At 38.1% G+C, this 22,172-nt stretch overlaps 1 protein-coding gene across 3 annotated transcripts in view; it reads right to left on the reverse strand.

Moving 5' to 3' along the window:
- The window catches only part of NCOA2 (nuclear receptor coactivator 2), a 185,074-nt gene that overhangs the window by 74,837 nt on the left and 88,065 nt on the right, over positions 1–22,172 (reverse strand). The window contains exon 1 of one of the 3 annotated variants that reach the window (XM_041412554.1): positions 11,683–11,699. The exons of the other annotated variants lie outside the window; for them this stretch is intronic. The gene's annotated coding sequence lies outside the window, so the exon portion shown is untranslated. Of the gene's footprint in view, positions 1–11,682; positions 11,700–22,172 lie in introns of those variants that run through there. 3 annotated transcript variants of the gene reach the window in all.

Consider the following 22,172-nt stretch of genomic DNA (forward strand, 5'->3'; position numbering starts at 1 on the left):
CCATGCCTGTATTTCCCAGCATGCAGGGCAGCCTCCTGGGTGCCAGGCCACCTGCCTGCCAAAGCTGGGTGTTTATGAAGTGAAGAGGGCAAGGCTGATTAACTCTTGCAGCGCACAGTCTCTAGGGGTGTGGTGTGTACCACTAAACTCGGTAGTAAGTAGTTCAAGCACAGTCCGGAGACGCAGGGATTGAGGTTTATTTAACTCCCTCAGGCTGAGGAGGGTAGCAAAGCTCCATCTCCCATTTCTCAGCAATGACTCTAACGAGTCAAAGAGGCAAGCACTCTTTCAGTTTCCTCATGTCTTTTGAAGAGAAAGCAGCTGTTTCACAGATTTTTCCATGAGCTAATTCAAAATCATGACCAACGCATACGACTAGATGAAGAACTTGAAAAGTTTGCGTACCTCGACAAACTTAATGTGGCACAAGCAAAAGACTAAAACCACATTTTTTTCTGAAGAAAGTCCTTCTGGGCACATACAGCACCAAGAAGCAGGGTCCTGGGAAATTTCCAGGCAAGAAGCAGAAAATGTCATAATTTTTTATTGAATTGATAGATCAATTTTAGACACAGAAATAAACATTTGTGGGTTGAAGCAGCTGAATTGCATATTATACTTTTTTGGTTTCTGCCTTAACTTCCTCAATACATATTAGTTTATCGGTATCAAAATGTCTTGGTTATTAATTATTACCAACAGTTTTATACTACACAAACATTCATAACATTATATCATTCAATATTTTAACAGGAAAACTTAAGAATTTTTAATGCGCTTTTAGATATTCCTCGGTTCCTGAACTACTCATAGAACTTCTCAGCTGAGAAAACCGAAGTTCCACATTTGAAGTCTAAATTTTTCCAGGAAACAAGATAATTCAAAACTAAAGACACTATGACTAGAATGACAAGTCAGAGACTCAAAGTTTTACTCCAGTAAACTTCCCCTTAAGGGAACTACATTAGATTAGAAAGCAGCATTTATCCTGCTCCACTGATCTTTTTATACATCTCTACAGGAATTTTCAGAAAGAAGAAAGATAAAGAAATTAAACCATTCAATCAATTCAATGCTTTAGAAGTAGCGGAAATGTAGTATCAGCTCTATCATATAAAAATACAAAAATCAAGAAAATGTTGGTAAGGGTTATTTAGCAAGGTATAGAAAAATTATTAACCAAATTAGGAATGAGTAAAAACAAAACCAGCAGTATTCACTGCTTTGAGGAGAGAGAGATAAAGACATGCTTGATAATGAAAAAGATAGCATCATGATATGTCAGATACTGAACTAAGTAAGTTTTATTTCAAAAGAAATTGTCTTTCAAAGTTAAATTTGAATGCATGTCTTGCAGAATGAATTGTCATGCAAGACCGGGCACTCCCTTTTTCATTGTGTAAGTTGTTTGGGAGCTGTATTGCACTCCAAAATACAAACATAATATCCCACTGTGGAATTGGTATTTTGCCTTCAGTGGTGGTACCAGATTCTTATACTTCACATTATGTTTTTTTCCATGTGTCCTACACCAACAAAACACCAAAACCAGAACAATAAGAGCTGAACTTCTAATGCTGACTAAGATGCTACTCAAGCTTTAATTCCACTGGGCATAAATGAGCAATAGAGCCATGGAAATATAAATACACTCACATTTTCCTACAAGGAAGGAGATAATTAGAGAATCAGAATATTATTATTAAAAATATCCAAAGAACTAATTTTACTCTCCTACTGATGACCCGTACCAACAGGACATATCAGGTAACTTAATACTTTTTTCCTATTTATATTTAAGACCAGAAGTGCATTTTCCCTCTCTTTCCATTTCATTACCAGAGGTCAAAGCATGCCAAATACTTGGAAAAAAACCCCCACTGGCTAATTATTCCAATTGTTAAATGTAAATCACAAATATTGAAAAATTAAATTTAAAAACTTTAGGAGAGTACATGTTAGTAACTACATTCATTGACACCTAACCAGTTTCTACTAGATGTGGGAGACTGAAACAACAGAGCCTGAAATATGCTTAATTTCTTTTTTCTTGTCTTTTTTCTTTTGTTTGTTTGTTTTGTTTTGGTTTTGTTGTTATCAGTAATGAAACAATAGTCTCTGCTCTTGTCGTGACGGCACATCCTCCTTTACATCCTCCACCAGCAACTGCTAAAGTTGGAGTACACAGAGAGGCTTAACCTAATTATAAAGCAATAGTAAACATCCATCTTTCAAATGGGAAAGAAAAGCAGAGGCACCGTGAAGTGGGAGACAGGAAAATATCTAGCACAAATCACTTGTGTGAATTCTTACATCTCCTCAACTCCTCAAATGTCACGAAGGAAGATGGCATGCAGAGCAAGCCTTCCAACACTGATTCTCAGCACCACTGCATTCAGTTAATCACCCAGAGTCAATGCAGAAGAAGATAATGTGCATTTTATCTCTTATCAGAGCAGGCCATCTTCCAAACAAGGCCTGTTAAACTGTCAGATTTATTATAAGCCTAACAAATGCAGTTAAAGAATAAGTGAGGATTACACCTTCAAAGCTGCTATTTCAACGTGAAAAGTAGCAGACAAAAGGTAGTGGACAATATAGTCCACCATATATGTCCACCATATAGTGGACAATCAGGTAGCAGTGCTGTACTACCACTGCTCCAGCTCACCAACACATGAAAGAAGTGAACATACAACTGATACATATCGAAGAGATTTACTAAAGCCAGTGTTTTATCGAGTAACAAACAGAAAAATACTGTTTAGTGACCAAAACTATACTACAAGACACTAAAAAGTTTGGCAAAAAATTTTCTCTAACAGCTAATTTGAAAAAGCAGCTTATAATTCTGTGGTTGTTTACTCAACCATACAGCCATTAAAGTTCATCCTTTTTTCCTGTGAAGTTGCCATGGCTAGAAAGCTTTCTATCTCAGTTTCAAAATTAGAAATGTACTCTGTGTAACATAAATTCTGGTAGAAGCCAGAGGAAAGTTGGAAGTCACATGCAAATTCTGATTCTTCACATTTTTTCCTGCTTATGAACTCTTTTTTCACTGGCTTCATTTCAGAACTGGAAAACATTTAATATTGATACATACTGCAATCTGCAACCCTTTCAGCGAAGGCAAACCCTGCTAGCCACTTTCCCAGGCCTCCAAAGGAAACTGCTGTCAGAGGCAGGATAAGATACTAGATCAGAGAGGGGGGGCCACTGGAGCCTAAAGCCAACCTTTCCTGGGTCAGCCACAGCAGCCCAGGAGGAACTTTTCACTCCCAGCACGTTCCACCTGTCAGAGCGGAGGCAGCGAGCGCAGCCTGCCCGCCCCACGTGCCGCACCGCACTCGAGGAGCTCGGCCTCTTCGCACGCAAACTCGCTCGGCACAGGTGTTCCCACAAAACCACACGGACGTGAATAAGGGTTTGAAAATTAATAAAAAAAGGTAAGAGGTGAAAATCAAGGGAACTACAAGGAACAAGGGAAAAAAGACTGCACTGTCTGGTAAAATAAGATTTAAGCCAGAGATCCACTAATAAGAAGTGTGACAGAAAAGAAAGTTAAGAAATATAAAAAATATATTAAACCATACTCCTGAATCCCTGGTATAAGTAAGCCACATGCTCTACAACCAACTTATGTACTCCTGTCCTTCACCACTAAACACCTGGAACCCCAAACAAAACAATGCCAATCTGCCAAAATAAACAAGATGTCCAATACGTTGGTTGGTGATGGTAACTTCAGATTAAAAACACAAACTAATTTATTTAAAGGTATGCTTCTTTCTCAAAACAGCACTACCACGTTTACTATAGGTGAAACTGTCTAAAACCTTTATCACCTTACAACAGTCACACAGTATAAAGCTAAAAGGGAAAACAGAGTTTCTACAAGGAAGGTGATAGCAGCAAGCTGAAAGACTCTAGTCACCTTTAAAGGATTTGTACTAAAATCTGACATGCACCTGTAGCCTCTTCTATCTTTTCTATTCTTTCTATTTTAAAGAAAGTCTATTACAGGCAACATTAAAACAAGATTTATGGCAGTATTTAGCAAACACTATTCTTCAACTCTGCAAACTAGAACTAAGAAAAGAAACATAATTTACTTGGAAATGCCAGTGAGTCCATGTATAAAAACTGAAAACTGGCTCCAACACCTACTACTCACATTTTTAAGCTGAAGGCTCCTTCCTCAATCTTTTCCCTCACTCCTGTGTAATGGCTTTAGAGTGGTGTATTAGACAGCAAGAAGACGACACATTCCATTTGCAGCCTGAAAGCCAATAATGCTCATGAATTTTTTACCTGACAGACACTTCAAGATGCCACTGGGAAGATCGTCTAATAAACACATTAGGCTGCAAATGGGTGGCAGCAGCTCTTTAACACATGCTGTAACAATCAAACAAATGGCTAACATTAATGTTCAGTGTTACAGACTGGGATTTAATACGACTTTCTGTAAAATCCACCTACATCTTGATGGAGAAAGAGCTTTTTTCTCAGCTACTCAAACCCACAGGTTTAAGAAACCCCCAGTTCTGCTTGATACTTTGCCAAAACCCCTCCAGACTGACCCCAGCTCTATAGGCTGGCTCCTACCTTCTGTATTCCCATAGGCTAAGGCTCTTAACAGAGCCACTCACTCAGCTGCTTATGGATTAGGCTACGTCAGCACCTCTAATATGCCCAGGAATAGCAAAACCAGGCTCTAATAAAACAACAGTGAAAAAATATCAGAAGAAGGAAGTACCTTTTTCTTTTTTTCCTTAATATACAACAGGTTTGCTTGATTTCTACTTTTAAAAGGAAAAGATCTGTTTGCATCAAAACATCATCAAAGAGGAGACAGGTGTTACTACTGAAAAAAACCTTCAAGACTCTGCACTGTAATTTCAGGTCTAGGATTCTATTTCTCTAGTTATCAAGAACTGTTTGTGATTCTTAATACTCAAGGACAAAAAAATATGCAGGTTAATATCACTAAAACTTCCTTTTAAATACCAAATTAAATAACAAAATACAAGGCCAGAATATATTCATACATACATACATACATACATATCAGTCACTCTTACAACCTTTTGTTTGTATTAGGTAGGAAGCTAAGTTAAAAAACCAAAACAAACAAAAAGTTATTCTAAATCAATTTAGCCTTGTATGATGCATATAATAATTAAACTTTGGTTGCAAAATACTAAGCCTGCAAGCATTTTCACTGGAAAGGGAGTCCAAATTCTCACAAAAGTTGTTTATTTAATTTAGATTTTTCTCTTGTAGTTCACACTTATTAAAAATTCACGAGACTGATTTTGAAGCCTACTATTTCATATCTACTGTGATTTAAAAGAAAACTTTGTGAATAGGATAGCTGATAAATGAAGAAAATCTAACAACACAGAAAAGGATAATATTATAGGAACCTTTTTATTTAAACAGCTTTCATTTCCAGTTGATGATACTTCTGGAACAGTGGGTTAAGCATATTTTGACTCCTACTGAATCTTCTCTGCCAATCTCACTTTCCAAACTGTTATTTGTCCACTTAAATTCTCACACCAACTTCCTCCTCAGAAACCACCAAAGAGCAAGGAGAAAATTGGACTGAAAAGAGGGGGGAAATGAAGCAACTCTCACAAGCATAAGACACCGAGAAAAAACTCAAATCCATGAACATTTTCTAATCTCATAAATGACACAAATGTACACATTACTTACAACACCAGAAAGCTTATACAGTTTGGTGTGATTTTCAAGATGCCTATCTTAGCAATGAGAAAAATATGACCAATCACATAAACAAAGGCATTTACACATCTCTGTAATGTGGGCTTGCCTACATTAGGATTTCACTCCAGTTAACTGCCTGTCAAACACCAGTCTGTTTGCAGTAGATAAAATATATTCCATTGATAAAAAGCTCTGGAAACATGGTTCTGTATAGGTAAAAAGTAAAAAGCAGAGGACAAGCCAGACAGAAACACAGTGTGTTTCCACACAAGGTGCATACAGTAAGTAACATGTAGTTTATAGGACCTACACACAGAGATATGAAACCTATCATACTTGAATTTGAGTTCCTTCATTTATCAATCTGAGTTTCAATGACTTCACACAGCTAGAGAGGTGTTGGTCCTCCTGGTCACTCAGACCAGCTTAGCATGTCTGCAAACCCAGGTGCAATGTGATGTGCAATCCAGGTTTCAGCAAAAGATGCTTATGTTGCATGCCACCTTTCATCTCTAACCTGGGCATCAAAATAGTGTTCCTTCAGCCCCAGAGTTCCTGAAAGCACATAATCTTACTGAAACTTTTGTTGCACTTCAGTAACTCCAACTCTACGTGTCTTCTCTGACACCTCATCAAAAATTGAACTCATGTTTTCAATTTTCACATACCCACAGCACCAAGAGGTTTATCTTTCTTTTCTACTTAACCACCCATTACTAGGAAGCATGCTGAAATTTCAGGCCACCATTTAGAATGCCAAGTACTGAATGAAAACTCTGAGCTGCAGAAAGTGTACCTAAACATTATCTATAATATTTTTACACATTTTGATATTGTTATCATGGTGACAGAATAACCTACCACACGCATATGTACAAGATACATACTCCACACTTCCTTCTATAATACTGGATGTTTTTATAAGCATACATTTCATTTAACAGTGTATAATAATAAATTTTCAAATTAAGAATCAAGAATTCAAGCTGTTTTCTTCCTGAAGGTTGTGAGTTAACAAGAGTCTGAAGTCAAACACACTTATATTCGTTAAACAAATGGTAGTACCCAGCTCTACAAATGGCCACAGTCACAGTAACTTTAACAGCTGTCTATGAGGTGAACTGGACTTCACTTTGACGTCTCCTGTGACCCCAGAAGCTCAGAATGCCGCACCACTTCTTTAAATTGTATGCCAAATGATCCTGTTCAGTACAATGCCCAGTTTATCCATCCTCTCTGCCTCTGAAATGCATTTAGAGTGCCTGTCCTGGAAAACTCAGTGTTCTCCTCAGCCTATGATGGCTTGCTGGATCCTGGTCCCAGAGGGCGCCTGCCTAGTGGCAAGGATGTGGTTCCGGATGTTACGGGAGAGACCAGATGGAGAGCTTGGCCTCTACTCCCACCCCGTATCTGTATGAACAGGTAGATTCCCCAGCAGGTGCTTCCTGCTGATACTGGTACGCATGCCAGTGTCACCCACTTACACTGGAGCAGCAGTGTAAGAGCTGGGAAGTAGAAAAAGCTTTTTTCTTAATAAAGTTGGAGCAGCAACCAATTTAATACATGCTTTTTGAGAGAATACAGCTATATGCATGAAAGACTGCATTTGTATCACCTCCCAACATGCAGAATTACGGTTTTGTACTTAAATATAGGCTAGATGGAATCAGACTTTTGGCAAAGCTACTGTGAATGCTAAACTACACATATTGTTACTAAGCTCAAAAATTAAAGCCACCAAATTATGTCAGAGTCACATATGAGTGTCTTGCTAACACTTACAAAGTATGATTAACTTGATGTTTTTAATACAACCATGAGTACAAAAACTGGTCTGTGAACATGAATAACAGTTACTAACAACTTCAAATTTCACATCCATCTTCATTTTATTTGCTTTAGTAAAAAACTGCAACCAGCAGTAACAGAAGAAGATGAAAGTTTAATTGTCATTTTAAAGCACTTAAAAGTATTAAACTCATAAAAATGTTGTTGCTTTACTTAGTCAAGTGCCAAGAAATAAAATCTGAGGAACATCAGTCATGTGTGTCTATATGTATATACACACACACATATATATATTAATCCAGGCTGCGACCAAATAAAATATTCACAGAAATGGCTATATGAGTCAACCAAAAGAAACATTTAGTTTGTGACTAGTCTGTCATGGAAGCTAATAGCAGGTATCTTGGAAGAAGGTACAAGGCAGCTGTAGATGATTCTTCCCCTTGTATCTGTCTCCGACAATCAGTGGTACAAGCTTAGCTACAGTGTAGCTGTGCCTCCTCCTTCCTCTGAACCCATCTTCAGTGGTGCCTAATTCCATCTTAAATCCATATATACCTTTGGCCTCCGCAATGCTTACAGGCAACACCCTACAAGCTTTACAACAGCTCTCTATAAGCTCCTCAAAGCAGGAATGGCACTGTAAAAAAATGGAACAGTTCTAGGGGGATGTTATGACTCAACTGAAATAAATCAGAATTTTTTCACTGACTTCACTGAAGCTTCGATTCTCCTCCTGGTCTACTATAAGAAGATATCAAATTGTAATTTCTCTCTTTTGTAGATCATAAATCACTCCATGAGCCTGAAAAGGCTATGCTTGTATCCTGTGGCCCAAAGAAAACAAGGTTACTCTACTATTGAAGCTGAATGCTAATTATGAGCCATTTTATTCTCTTTGAAAAAATAAAGTGGAATTAATTTTTGTTAATAATGAAACAGTTTCTGCTAAAGAATCACAATTTCTAAGAAACAATCAATGTCTACTCCAAGTATTTTTAATTTTGGATTGTAATGGAATATAATTACCGAAGACAGGAACACCCACTACATTCATAGAAGGAGCTGACCAGAAGTCTGTAATACACAGCCTCAAAGCAAAAAATAACACACATTTATAACTACTTGGACTGAATACCTGGCAAAACTTCAGGAAAAGGACCAAAAATAATTTTATTCCAAGCAGTTCTAACAGAAGTTTCTTCATAAGAATCTGGTGTTGCTCAATCACAACAGCCTATGCTATCAGGAATGGAAAATCACAGCAGTACAGCATCCTGATGAAGTTTGTTTAGGGACAGAGTGCATAGGAGAAAATTAAATGGAAGCAGCAAAGAGGATATTCAGGTACAACACACACTGCAAATTCAATGCATTTATCATAAACTTTTGGTTTGAGTCTTCTTTCACAATTTTTGTCCAATTCCTCCTCCCTATGCTCTGTATCCTCACCAGCCAGCCAGCCCCTCCCCAGGCCCCACTGGGCACCTTCAGATATCAGGGCAACCACGCAGGGATCAGCCTCGCTCCTGGGTACTGAGACCAGCCCCCTTCTCTGAGACCAGGCTTTCACCCCTTACACCTCACCTCCGGAGACCAAAGCTTTACCTGCTAATCATAATTTTTAGTCCAATTCAGGCATCCTTCTAGGCCTGCCAACGTAAGCAGCAAGAGAAGCTAAGGAGGAATGTAGGCAGTAAAATGACTCCATCAGGATTTCCTCGCAAGTACAGCGATTATCAACTTACAAACACCCTTCTCATTTACTCAGCTCCAACAGCTTGGCTTGTAGATCCAGTCCTCAGTCCTTACCTCAGCTTTCTGATTACAATTATGGGACTATTATGTATTAATGTGCTAACAAACTTATTCTTAATGAAGTAGATTCTGAGAATCAAACTTATATTTAGCAAAGTAGATTCTGAGAATCAAGGATGTTTTCACACCTTCCCTCATTCTTTTCTATGACCAGCCTAAATAAACAAATAAAATGTCATTATAAAACCTAAGCAGACAGTTGACTTCCCAATGACACTTATTATTAAAAATTGTTCCAAGAACCCTGGAGTGGGGGGAAAAAAAACATTTCAAAGTACGCCTCTAGTTCACACTTTCCAAGGAGGGGTTTTTTCTTACAATACTGGTATATTTTGCAATGCAGTCACCTTTCCTCTTTCCTTGCACAAGAAATTTCCCTTACAGAGATTACAACAAAATGGGGAAAAGAAAAAAAAGTGAGCCACATGTTTTGGACACTACCAGTGTAACCCTGTTGACTACAGAAGTATACACAATTTTGAAAAGTGGGCAAACAAAATTACTCCTGTAAACAATAGTTTTATATATGCTACATACAATAATTATGTAAGAAACTGCTTATGAAAGAAAACATCCCAACTTGAGTTTTGTGAGAACACAGAGCCACCTGAAGAACAGTCTACACAAAAGGTTCATTTTGTTCCAATGTCGTCCCCCCTTAATACATCCTAAAAGGCATCAGGGAAATCAAAATGACTGTACAAGCAGCAAAAATTTATTTTCCTACAAAACATAGGTGCCAACGTATCAGAAAGCACTACTCAGCCCCCACTATCTTGTTAGATCTTCTGTAATGAAATAAAGGAAGAAAACACAAGAAGCAGGAGGAAGTTTCATTGTTCTTGTGGCTTCGACATTTGGTGCCGTGAACGTGACAAGTTCTCAAGCCTCCCCTCAACGGCACCGCCTGCCCCAGGCCTCTGGACCAAAATGTTACTATGCTGCAATTAAAATAATCAAACCGAGACAAAAGAGAACAAGCAAATAAATAGTGCAAACTTGTTTACGTTTCTGGCTCTGCCCTCACAGTATGAAATAAAGTCTCTTCAAACACCAACTACATTAATTTGAAAAACAATAATATTTTCCTTTCTCCCTCCTATCTCAAAGTAGCATGAGTTTTTCAAAGTTCTAAATAAAATAAACGAAGGCATTTCCTGTATGTATTTAGTTAATTATTAAACTGATTCTAAGCATGATAGTCACCACCACTATTTCAGTATGAATCTGGGAAAACACGCTTTTAGCAAACTGCCAGTGCACTGCAGTAATGACTGATCATATGCATCTCTCAACCTTGCCCTTAACTTTGGAGGCAAATTTCTAAAGAAATGACTACCAGCACTCCTATACAAATCCAAACACTTAATTTTAGCTTCTTTTTTTGTGGTCCAGGATTAGTATTACTGCTGTGATTTAAGGAGAAACGTTGGGCTTAATGCTGTATACAAGAGGAAAATAAAGTCAACAAGCCTGCAATAACTTCCCAAGGAGGGGACACAGCATACTGACTTCACTTTACTACAAGTAACTACCAATAACCTTTTTGAGGGGAATATTATTAGTTAATTAATCTGCAATATTAAATGCTGTCCTCCCAAGGTTAAAAGAAAGGTAAATACTGCCGAGATATTTAATGACATCATCATGCATAACCATGAGATAAATACAAGGTCTGAAGATTAACTGAATGTCATTCTGTTTACACGAGCATGTAGTTGTAAAGAAAACTATTAAGATTACAGAATAGAGAAAGTTACATAACAACTACCAATATTTCAGTGTGTTTTGTCTACTCAAGCTCTTGGTCAGAAAGAGAAAGCTTTATTGCAAAAATGTCTCACTCTGACACACTTTGTACAGTTTTCATGTGCATATAAATTACTGAATATTGAATAGTAATTACTGCAATGAAAAAGACACTCAGGCTCCACCTCCTCTTGACAGTGGGAAAATATAGATGGGTTTGTGTATTATTCTAGATGCCAGAAAACTTGCTTACAAAAATATTTCCTGTGCACTAAGATATATTTAGCCTCATAAACCCATAAAACTGTCACAGGCAACCACAAGTACACCTGTAGCCATTAAAACGGGGGAGGGGAACAACAGAAACTGCAGACTCGAATTTACATTATTTCTTTGCAATTATTATTTAGAAACATTATCTTTAAGCTCTTTTTCTCACAGAGAAATTAGCTGTTCCTCCCACTCCCCCAAACCAAGAGCCCCTAGCCCCCCTGCACCCCCAAGATCCAGACACCTCTGATGCACACAGGAGCACACATACGTGCAAAGAGAAAGCACTAAAAATGAAGTCACAGCACTTCAGAAACACACCTTGTCATCTTCCAGCCCTTGCAGATGAAGGCAGATCTTATTAGTTTTTCTCCGTCTTCAGATCAAGATGTAGATAAATCCCCCACTCATCACACTGTTTTTTATTAAAAACAGGAGGGGGAAAAAAGAAAAAAAAAAAAAAAAAGAATCACTCATCACACTGGTTTTTTATTAAAAACAGGAGGGAAAAAAAAAAAAAGAAAAAAAAAAAAAAAAAAAAAAAAAAAAAAAAAAAAAAAAAAAAAAGGAAAGAAAAAATACCCCAGACGATTACCAGTAAATTTGCAGCTTTAAAAATATCAGCTCTCCATTATCCCAAACCTGTGTTATGTCTTGATGTAAACCAAAGCACATGCTGAGCGAGGACGTGCGCACACAGCAGCTTATCATCTCTGTCATCTGCTTCTAATGACAGCTGACAAACTGGCCACGCTAATCCTTCCCTAACTGCTGATCAGAGAGATCCCCCTTTGACAATCCAGCATGGTGGAGTACTCGAAAATTCCTCCTGCTTCTGTTCTGTTGCTGCTCTAAAAAGCAGTTTCCTTTTCATTGAGATAATAGCCTTTTCTGCAGTCACGTGGCACCCGGGCTACATTAGCAGAGCTTGATGATAACAGAGTAACTCCCCTCCCTCCCTTCTGCTGATTTTAAGTGTACGACTCCTGGAGAAACCCAAACCTGGCACACTTGAAATCATTTTGCATCTTCCTCTATCGAAGAGCAAACTGTGCTGTCGATGTGGAAGAGGAATATAAGGGCTCTCTCTACTTCTTGCACCAAAACTAATTAGCGAATATATTTTTAAACAGTGCCTTTGTTGGGGCATACACACTGGTCATAAACATGTCATATGAGACTAAACTGAATATTAAGCATGCTTAATACTGAGTATCTGGCATGCTAGAATTATTCTTTTCCCCCAAGAGTACTTTAATTTTTTGCCTGTAATTTTAGTTCTGTTGCTATAAATACTCTTCTCTCAGCAACAACCTATGGTTCAAATCCCCCCAGCACCAAACTCTCCTGTAAAAGCAAAAAAAGCACAAATAACAAATGATCCACACTACAAACTCCAGTGTCAGTGCTTCTGCATATAAAGTGACATCATTTATCTTGCTTTAACTCAGTACCATGACAAATATCTTGAGCATTTTTTTAAACACACTGTGGAGTGGGGAAATCTACCTAAGCTTCAGCTTCAGAGGTCCCTCCTGAACGCCAAACCCCAGGCGGGTTTGCACTTTGCCGTTAAGAAGTTTTCCTGCTTGTAAAAGGCAAAGTACACAGACAAGGATAATGCTCTGTCCTGCCTTCACTGAACTAGTTCACAGACTACAAAACAAGCCTTTCCTCTTCTGCATTAGCACCATTTCCCTATTATCTCAGCACACACCATAAACATCCCCAGTTTACTGCCTCCAGCTCTGTCCTCCTCTGACAGCACCGGGCAGTGCAGCTGGGCACAGACCAGCACAGCCTTACCCAGACATTTCATTGCTGGGATTTGCAAACTATTTAAGAAAGCTGTGGATGAAGCACTGTAAAATAATTGTCAAGCCCACAGAACCACTTTTGCAGCTTTGTACCTGCCCTTTTCCTATATGATCAAGAAACAGAATTATCTCCATTATTATGGAGCATATTAAAGCATTATTATTTGCTTTAGGGTAGATATTAGAAAAAAAGGTTCTTCCCCCCAAGGGTGGTTGGTCACAGGCTCCTCAATGAAGTGGTCACAGCACTGAGCTTGACAGAGTTCAAGGAGTGTTTGGACAATGCTCTCAGGTACAGGGTGTGACTTAGGAAAGGTGCTGTGCAGGGCCAGGAGCTGGACTTGATGATTCTTGTGGGTCCTTCTGTAATTCCTTCTATTTGCATCTTCCCATCACACCACTTCATTCTCCTTAAAGACAGCATTGATCATTAACTTATAGTTTCTCCAGGAAACTGGAGAACAGTTTTAGAGACTGTGGCTATACTCCCAGGAAAATAAAATGGAAATTGTAGAGAAATAGTGGCTGTCCTGTACATACAATTTTTGCCAACACTGCCCCATCACCCCTTCTGTTTACCCCTCTCCCTAAGGACAGCTCTACTCAGGAAAGCAGCCCTGCCCAAGGCTCTGGGGAAACCTGCTCCAACACTATGATCAACATTATGAGCTCAGACCCAACCTTTCTGCAGCAGAGCAGCTGAAAATGAAGTGGGAACGAGGCCCCTTCTGGAGCAGTGTGAATCCTATTTTCTACTCTTCTCTTTTCCATGCTATAGGGAATCTGTGAGAAAGATCCTCAGTCCAGGAAGAAACAATCTGGTTCCATGAGGAGACTACAATCAGCAGAAAAACATATTCACAGTAAATTGAGTGGTTTTATTTTTCCCAGGCCTTTCTCAGTATGTCTCTCCTTCTCAAAGCACTACACTGCACAGGGTAAGCAAAATGAACATTATTTGGAGTTACATGCAACTTTTACCCCAATACAACAGGAACTGCTTTGCAATCTTAATTTTATCTCATTTGCATTTTCCATATGAATTCCTGATGTAAAGAAGATGCATCAAGCATACTGGTCAAATTGGAAAATGATACTAATGGGACAAAACTGATTAGGGAGAGCATCTCTGATATTCAAGAAAATATATTAACAGGCAACCACCAGAAGGAAAACAAGCTTTCACAAGAATGCACATACACAAAACCACTTCACTTGTGAAGTACAAATCTAAGGAAAACATAAAAAGTGGGAGCATCCCAGTCAGATACCATAGCTAGAACTGTCTCACTAATATTTACAGGAATCATAAAATGAGAAATTTAAAGTCAAAATAATATGGTGAGCACAAACACAATAATCACAACGTTAAAGAAAGAGTTATGTGTAAGTAAAAAGCAGGTAACAGAAAAGTGTCATTGTAGCAATAAAATAGGAGTTGAAGGCTGAAAAAGCAGTGAAAGTACACAGATGTTGTTAAAAAGATTGCTTAGTGAAGAATAGTATACATATAAAACAAATGGAGAAGTGGGAACATTCTACTGCAGTGTACAGACTAATTCTAGACAAAAAGGGAAAGGAGAAATGAGTGAAAAAATACTCCTGACAGAAAACACTTCTCTGAATGGGAATAAGAGAACATGCAACAGCAAGAAGGAAAGGCTCTTTGGCTTTATCAGGCAGTGAATACATGCTTCCAATGAAATTACAAAGTTGTTGCTACCTTTTAAATAGTTTCACAGGAATCACATACCCAATTTGGGGATGAGCAGGTGACATTCAAAACTAGTATTAGCATTAGAGACTTCTTCATGTTAGGTTAAGACACAGACCTTACACAGCAGAAGAGGTTCACCTAAGTTTTCTCTAAGAAAATATCTCATTAATACTTCATTTTCTTTGCCCAGATGCAGGTGACTTTGCAGTAGACACGAGGAAAATGCTGCTTCCCTGAAACATTTACAATTTATGCTCAAATAATTGAAACTGATAAACAGAACACTGCTCCCATTGCATGCATTTCACAGTTTTTTAAGGCTTGTTTTATTTGTCTTACTTTTTTTTTTTTTTCCTTAAGAAAGAGTGAATCAGGCAGACAGGACATACCACAACAATCTGGTGTTCGTTGCCCTTCCAACATACCCACAACTGAGACAAGGACTGGTAAAGCCATCTCAAAACACCTTTTCAGTCTTCTTAATTCCAAAACGTAACTCTTTTGTCCTTCTCTCATTCTCTATACCATACCCAGGAGGATCCAATTCCACCCCCACAATCCCTTCAACTCTGTAAGTTTGGAGTAGCCAAAGAGGTACCCAAATTGACAGATATAGTAACAGCCTTCATTTGCAAAATAGCAAGACATTTCAAACTGTGTTTGTAAGAGTTTGCAAAGCTGACTCGCCAGGCTTTGCTCAAGGCACAAGGCCACTGACTTTTAGGATAAAAGCTGACTGGGCAGCACTAAGTCTCACTCCTTGTGAGAAAGACTGGAAGGGCACTGCACCAGCATCGAGAACAACCAGAAACTATTAGGACTGACTGCTGTGATGCACTATAAGGATATATTACTTACTGCTCAGATAAAGAATTAAAACAGTATAGTGATGTACATGTGTTACACTTCAATAAATGTAGACACAAACAGAATTTTCAAATATTAGGTATTTTTTTCAAACTCCTCTAACTGAACATTACACAAAAGCATTGGTTTTCCAAGTCAAAGCTGAAAACCTGTTAAGTTAAATATCAACAACACTGACATTTTATCAGTTTAGGAACTCCTAATTGAAAACTAGGATTCCTCCTTTTACCAGCTCATGAAAAATAAATAGAATACTGGAGATAAATCTAGTTTTTCTGACCTTTTAATCTCCTCTTGAAGGGCACAGAAATCGTATCACTGGAATTTGCAGCATTTATCATTGCTCACTGTCAGTCTCCATATTAGCAATACATGCACCTACAGTGCTAAGGACCTTTTGATTTCTGTCCATACGAGGGCAATGAAAAGACACTCCCTCCCCTCTCAGCCTCTTAGATATTACTGTTGACTTCTCTCTTCATTTCATGAAATGTCCATGCTTCTTGAAGACAGCTCATCAAGGCTCTCATACCTTACATAAACATCCACTCAGAGCATTCCATGTGCAAGTATCTGCAACATCTAACTGGAGAATTCAGTACTGAGGTGTGTGCCATATATAGCAATTAAGTTCTGCATGGGCATGTCCACTGACAATTGTGCTCTTTTTAAGACAAGTTTGATGAGTATGGTTAACTGAAATTTTTGATGAGGATTTCTGGTTGGCTTTTTTTTGGGTTTTTTTTGTGGGTGTTTGTTTTTTTTGTTTTTTTTTTGTTTGTTTTTTGTTTTTTGTTTTTTTTTTTTTGTTTTGTTTTGTTTTTTGGTTTTTGGTTTTTTTTAATCTCCACTCCCTCAATCCTTTGCCTTTAATTAAGAAGGAATACAAGAGAAGAAAAAGGGGTTCTTTCAGTGCAATCTGGAAATTGTCAGCTCCTGGCTCAGTTCTTTCTCCTCCTGGAGACTAAAAAAGGTTGTTCTCCCCTGCTTAGAGCCTCTGAAGCAGAGTGCTTGCCAGTGCTCTCTATGGGTTACACACAGAGAGGTGCTCTCTGGTGGAAATGGGCCTCAACCCACAGAGAGAAAAGTTCAAGACCATGAGTTGCTTCCATCCTTGCCGAGGGTACATGAGAGGAACTCAGCAAAGGAAGTTTAGCAAGCAAAGAAAAGCAGAACCAGAATGGAAATACTAGAGCATAGAAAACAATGTTGTATTAACATACTATGTTACATAAATGTATTAACACCTAGTGCTACCATGCATTTTTAACAGAATGTAGCTAAGTTATGAAGAGTCTGGGATTTTTTATAAAGAAATTATTTTACACTCTACAGAATGTGCCTTCCAGTGAACATATTTTTAAAATCACCTCAAACTCTTTATTTTACCTCATCTCAAAACAGAAGTACTTCTAAGGACTTTTAATACTAAAAGGTTCCCAAAATCTGCAGACTGACTGCTGGCAAGATTCAATGGCCGAGATTTGAATTAGAAAACAGTTTTAACTAGATAAAAGTCAGACAAGAAAATGTTTACTATTAAAAGCAAAACAAAATCATACTAATTAATCCAAGGATAAGGTAGGTTTTCTTTCATGTAGTCTTATCTACATATAAAATATTTCCAAATGACATCATATGACTCTATCAAGGTAGAGGATTATAGATAAAATAATTTGGTGAAAATTCAAGGTTTCTGATATCCAGGCAGGGCAAAACAGTGTAAAACTCCAGCGGGTCATAACAGCAACAGTGTGTGAACTCAGCAGGATTTGATACATTGCCTGCATTTCCCTTGAAACAGAAACTTGCTGCTGTGTTTAATGCAAGTGGGACCTCTAACTTTTAGATCAGGATACAGCAAATTATTCTGCCTGCCATACCTGGTGATGAACACTTAGGTCTCTGCACTTAGATCTCCTTGTTAAGAGAAGACTAACATTTCCCAGAAGTCACAAGAATCTCATGTCTCATGAAGGTTCAGCAGTCTTCTAATGCTAGTGGCTTGCAGACATTGCCTTGCATTTGAAAAGCCAGTTCCCACAAGAAGAAAGCAGGAAATGCACAGAGATGCACAGATCTTGCAGATCCTGAAATTCAGGGCTTTCACATCCTTCCAAGAGCCCTCAATGAAGAAAGGAGATGCTACTGATTACAACTAGTGTCACTTGGGAGAAATTTGAACACAGGGACAGCTGCTTTTTACAAATTGGAGAAGAAATAATAAGCTAATTTAACATTGCATCATCCACTCTCATCAACTCTAACAAGCACCTGAAGCAGCACTTTGTGATGCTGAGTGGTGAATGGCCACAATGATCAGCAAACATTGATGACTGACCCCTTGCCTTAACCACTCAGCATGTGGTACACAGAAAAACAGTCATGCTCCAAATTTTGATATTATTAAACATCCAAAATATCAGTGGATGAGACAAGGTACAGAAGAGAAACTGAAGAAAGGTAGGTTTTCTATTAATAGATTTCAAGCAGTAATTTCCATCAGCATTAGACAGAACTATGAAACTTAACTGAGCCCAAGCACAAATACTCCTGAGAACTACAAGAACTGGCACTATTTGATGAGAAAACCAAAAAGCCACAGACTGCAGCCTATCAAACAAAAAGTGAAAGGAAAAGCAATAGCAATTGAAATTAATTTGATTTACAATAAAATAATTTAATACTCTACTGTTAAATAAATATCAACTTCAGGACAATCGGTCTATGCTAATTTTTATAACGATGTAGGTGTGACAAAATTGGCATTTAACTTTAGCACTGTGTCAATTCAGAAACTACAAATCCCAGCTGTGAGAATAAAAGAGGAAAAAACCCCACAACCTTTGTGACAATCCAACAGCAATGACTGAATGCAGGATATTAAGGAATATTTAACATAATGACAGTTATGAGTTCAGCAGAAACCAGACTTGCTCACTTTTCACACAAAAGTGCAGGTTTGCTATAAGCAGCAGCAATAACAAATGACATCTTTCAAGCATGTAAGACAATACTCATTTCATTTAAGTAAAGAAGCAATAAAATTTAGGTATGCAAGTAAATATTTACAGTAGAAACAAGACAATTCTTACAGAGACTTAATTCTGAGCAGCACAATCTCAACTAACCTCCAGTGTGGTTAGCACTGAATATTTAAGTCTATGATAAGAGGAAACATGTCAGAACTTGGGCCTACAGCTAACTCTTATAAAGTTCAACATACTGAATTCCAAAACAGGAATCTGTTTACAACTTTACTTTGCAAAGCCAGTTCATATGTAAGACTGAAGGGAAAAGATCAGAAGCAGAATACTGTTTGATCATTTTAATCTGCAATATTTTGAATATATAGCAAATCCTGTCCCCTCCTGAGGACTCCTACACACATTTATGTTATATTGTACATCAGTATCAAAAAGTCAAACACAGTATTTGAAAATAGATGGCAGACACATTACAACTGCTATCAACTGCAAACAGGAGGCCTGACAGATCTTTCCTCAATGTAAAATTAGTGACCCATGTTTACACACAGTAAATTTTCCACAAAAGCAATCTCAAAAGTATTACTTTAATGAAAATATCAAGAATATGGGCAGTGTATTTAATTTTCCCAAAGACTGCATTCGAGCATGTTGTATTGAAGCACAAGGAGGTACAAGGTCTGTAAATGAGGAAAAAAGTCAAGTCTGTCATGGCTATTTCATTGCTTTCCTTTTGGCAAACAGATTTCCATCTTTATCCTTCAAACACATGGCTGTCATGACTCATCTTGAAAAAGCACTACTTGACAGTTCACAGGACAATTTCTTAAAATCATTAGCAAATAACCTTTAATATGCAACTTATGAGTAATTTAGATTTTTACAAATTCCCAGGTTAAGAAACTACATTTTCTAAGCCTCAAGTTAATAATGTAATAATATATAATATTGTTTAAGCCTTTTGTCTTGAATGAAGCAAATATCCTTTTGAGAAGAAATCAGCCAAGTTTAAATTAACTATCCTTTCTGCTGTGCAATTTTTTCTCCAAAACTAAAGAGAAAATAGGAAGGGCATGTAACATATCAAGACAAAAAAAGCTCAAAGAAAACATTTTGCTGGCAGTTTTAACAGCAGTACAGCAAAGACAGAGATGATTTGAAATAATCTGGACATAAAGTCATATTTTGCCTTCAAAAGTCAGAAATGCAATCACAATCCAACTACAATCCAGTCAAAGCAACTGTGAGAGAACTGATGTGCTCTGTTTCCAAATTACACCTCCACCTGAGAAGCAGGATGCCCCAACAGGGCTGCCTTAAACTCCAAGTATATGGCCACTATCGTTGTCCAAAGGCAAATCAGCTTTACTTGCTAATTAATATTTCAAGAACATCTTTTGACTTTGTTTTGTGATGTGTATTTTTATCAACTGCTTTGCAGGTGACACTGCAGTGCTAATTTTGAATGATAAAGCAATGTAGAGCCCTGGACATGGGAAGGCTGATTTTCTCTTCATTGCATATGTGACCAGCAGGTCAAGGGAGGTAATTCTTTCCTCCTACTCTGCTCTTTTAACATCCCACCTGGAGTCCTGCATCGAGCTCTGTGGCCTCCAACACAGGAAGGACATGGATCTGATGGAGTGAGCCCAGAGGAGGGCCAAAAAGATGATGAGAGGGCTGGAGCACTTCTCCTATAAAGACACAGAGAGTTGGGGTTGTTCAGCCTGCGAAGTCCCCAGGAAGCCTTACAGAACTTTCCAGCACCTAAAGGGGACTTACGGGAAACCTGTGGAGGGATTCTTTACAAGGGAATGTAGTGATAGCACAAGAGGAAATGGCTTTAACCTGAAAGAGGGTAAATTCAGATTAGATATTGTGAAGAAATCCTTTACTATGAGAGTGGCAAGAAGCTGGAACAGACTGCTCAGAGAGGCTGTGGATGCCCCATCCCTGAAAGTGACCAAGGACAGGCTGCATGGATCTTTGAGCAACCTGGTCTAGTGGAAGGCTTCCCTGTCCACACAGGGGAGTTGGAACAGGATGATCTGTAAAGTCACTTTCAACCAAAACTATTCCATGATTTCATGATGCTATGGGAGTTGTGGGGTTTGGATACTATTGTTTTGGAATAGCTACACAGACACTCTGATAACCACTCATGCTTTTGAAAATGCTTCTAACTTAACTCAGCAGAGCTAAGGTTCAGGGACAATCACCCTACTCCCAGAAGGGAGCCTGCCAGGAGTGGATACAATGAAATTTAAGTGAACTGAGACCATGAATTAACACTAAAGGGAGCTTTGTTCTCAAACCGGTGTGATTCTCTTGATAAGCATATTTGACACTGCATTTGCTTGCTGATGTTACTGCTCATAAAAGTTAAGGTATTAAGGGGCTGGTGAAGGATTTTTTCCCCTTGAATGGCTTCTGGGAAAAAAAATCCCGCATTTTTTACTTAAATTTTACATGGGAGGGGGTGCAATGTACAATGACGACCATCCAGAAATGTAAGCCCTTCCAGATCAAGAGAAAAAGATATCTAGAATAAAATAAATTTTACAAACAATGTTGAGAACCAATAAAAAAAAAGCTAATCCATGTCCCTATCAGCCAAGAGATGCAATTTCTTCAATTACTTGCTGACTGGAGACTTTGGATTTCATGCAATTCTGAAGACACTGGCTGTCAGTACTACATAAATGCACATACAGCAGGCACTGAGGGGCACATGTGAGAACACCTGAGAGAAAAAGTGAGAGAGCACCCAGTGGAAGCAATGAATGATATGTTGGAAATTAAGTAACAGGGCCAAATAAAATACCTCAACTTTAGAAAACCAGGTAATATGAGAATACAGCTCCTGTGTGCAATGCTGTTCTTCTCCACAAAAGTGTGGCTTTAAAAAAAAAATCCTGTGGTTTCAATATAATTTTATGACTTGAAATATTTCATAATACAAGGGGAAAAAACAGCAAACAAAATATTGAGCTGAGTATCCTGTACATAACACTGACACTAATATTTGTATTTGCAATGGAGATTACTGAGATAAGGATAAGGATAAAGGAGAAAAAAGTGACAAAGGTCCCCTTTAGGGTTCAGGTTCTTAGGAAGCTTCCATGACCCAGCATTCCTGCAACTTCTAATACATCACACTCACTTAATATCTGTGCTATATGTAAATTAGACTAATTAATTTTATAAATATATAGCCTGTAGTACCTCTGAAGTACTGTAGTGTTCTTCAGAGTCGGAGTGGTAGGTAGATAAAAAAACAGACTAGCCAAGACATCAGATTCTACAGCTGTGAGGAGGGCTAGATGAAAGCATCAATAAATACAAAGACCATGCAAAACAATGCCTGAAGTGTGATGGAAGAGAACCAATAAGGAAGGCAACATAAAGGGAAATACTCCCAAG

Source organism: Onychostruthus taczanowskii, unplaced genomic scaffold (genome assembly GCF_017590055.1).
Source record: "Onychostruthus taczanowskii isolate IOZ18803 unplaced genomic scaffold, ASM1759005v1 scaffold4, whole genome shotgun sequence".
Lineage (NCBI taxonomy): Eukaryota > Metazoa > Chordata > Aves > Passeriformes > Passeridae > Onychostruthus > Onychostruthus taczanowskii.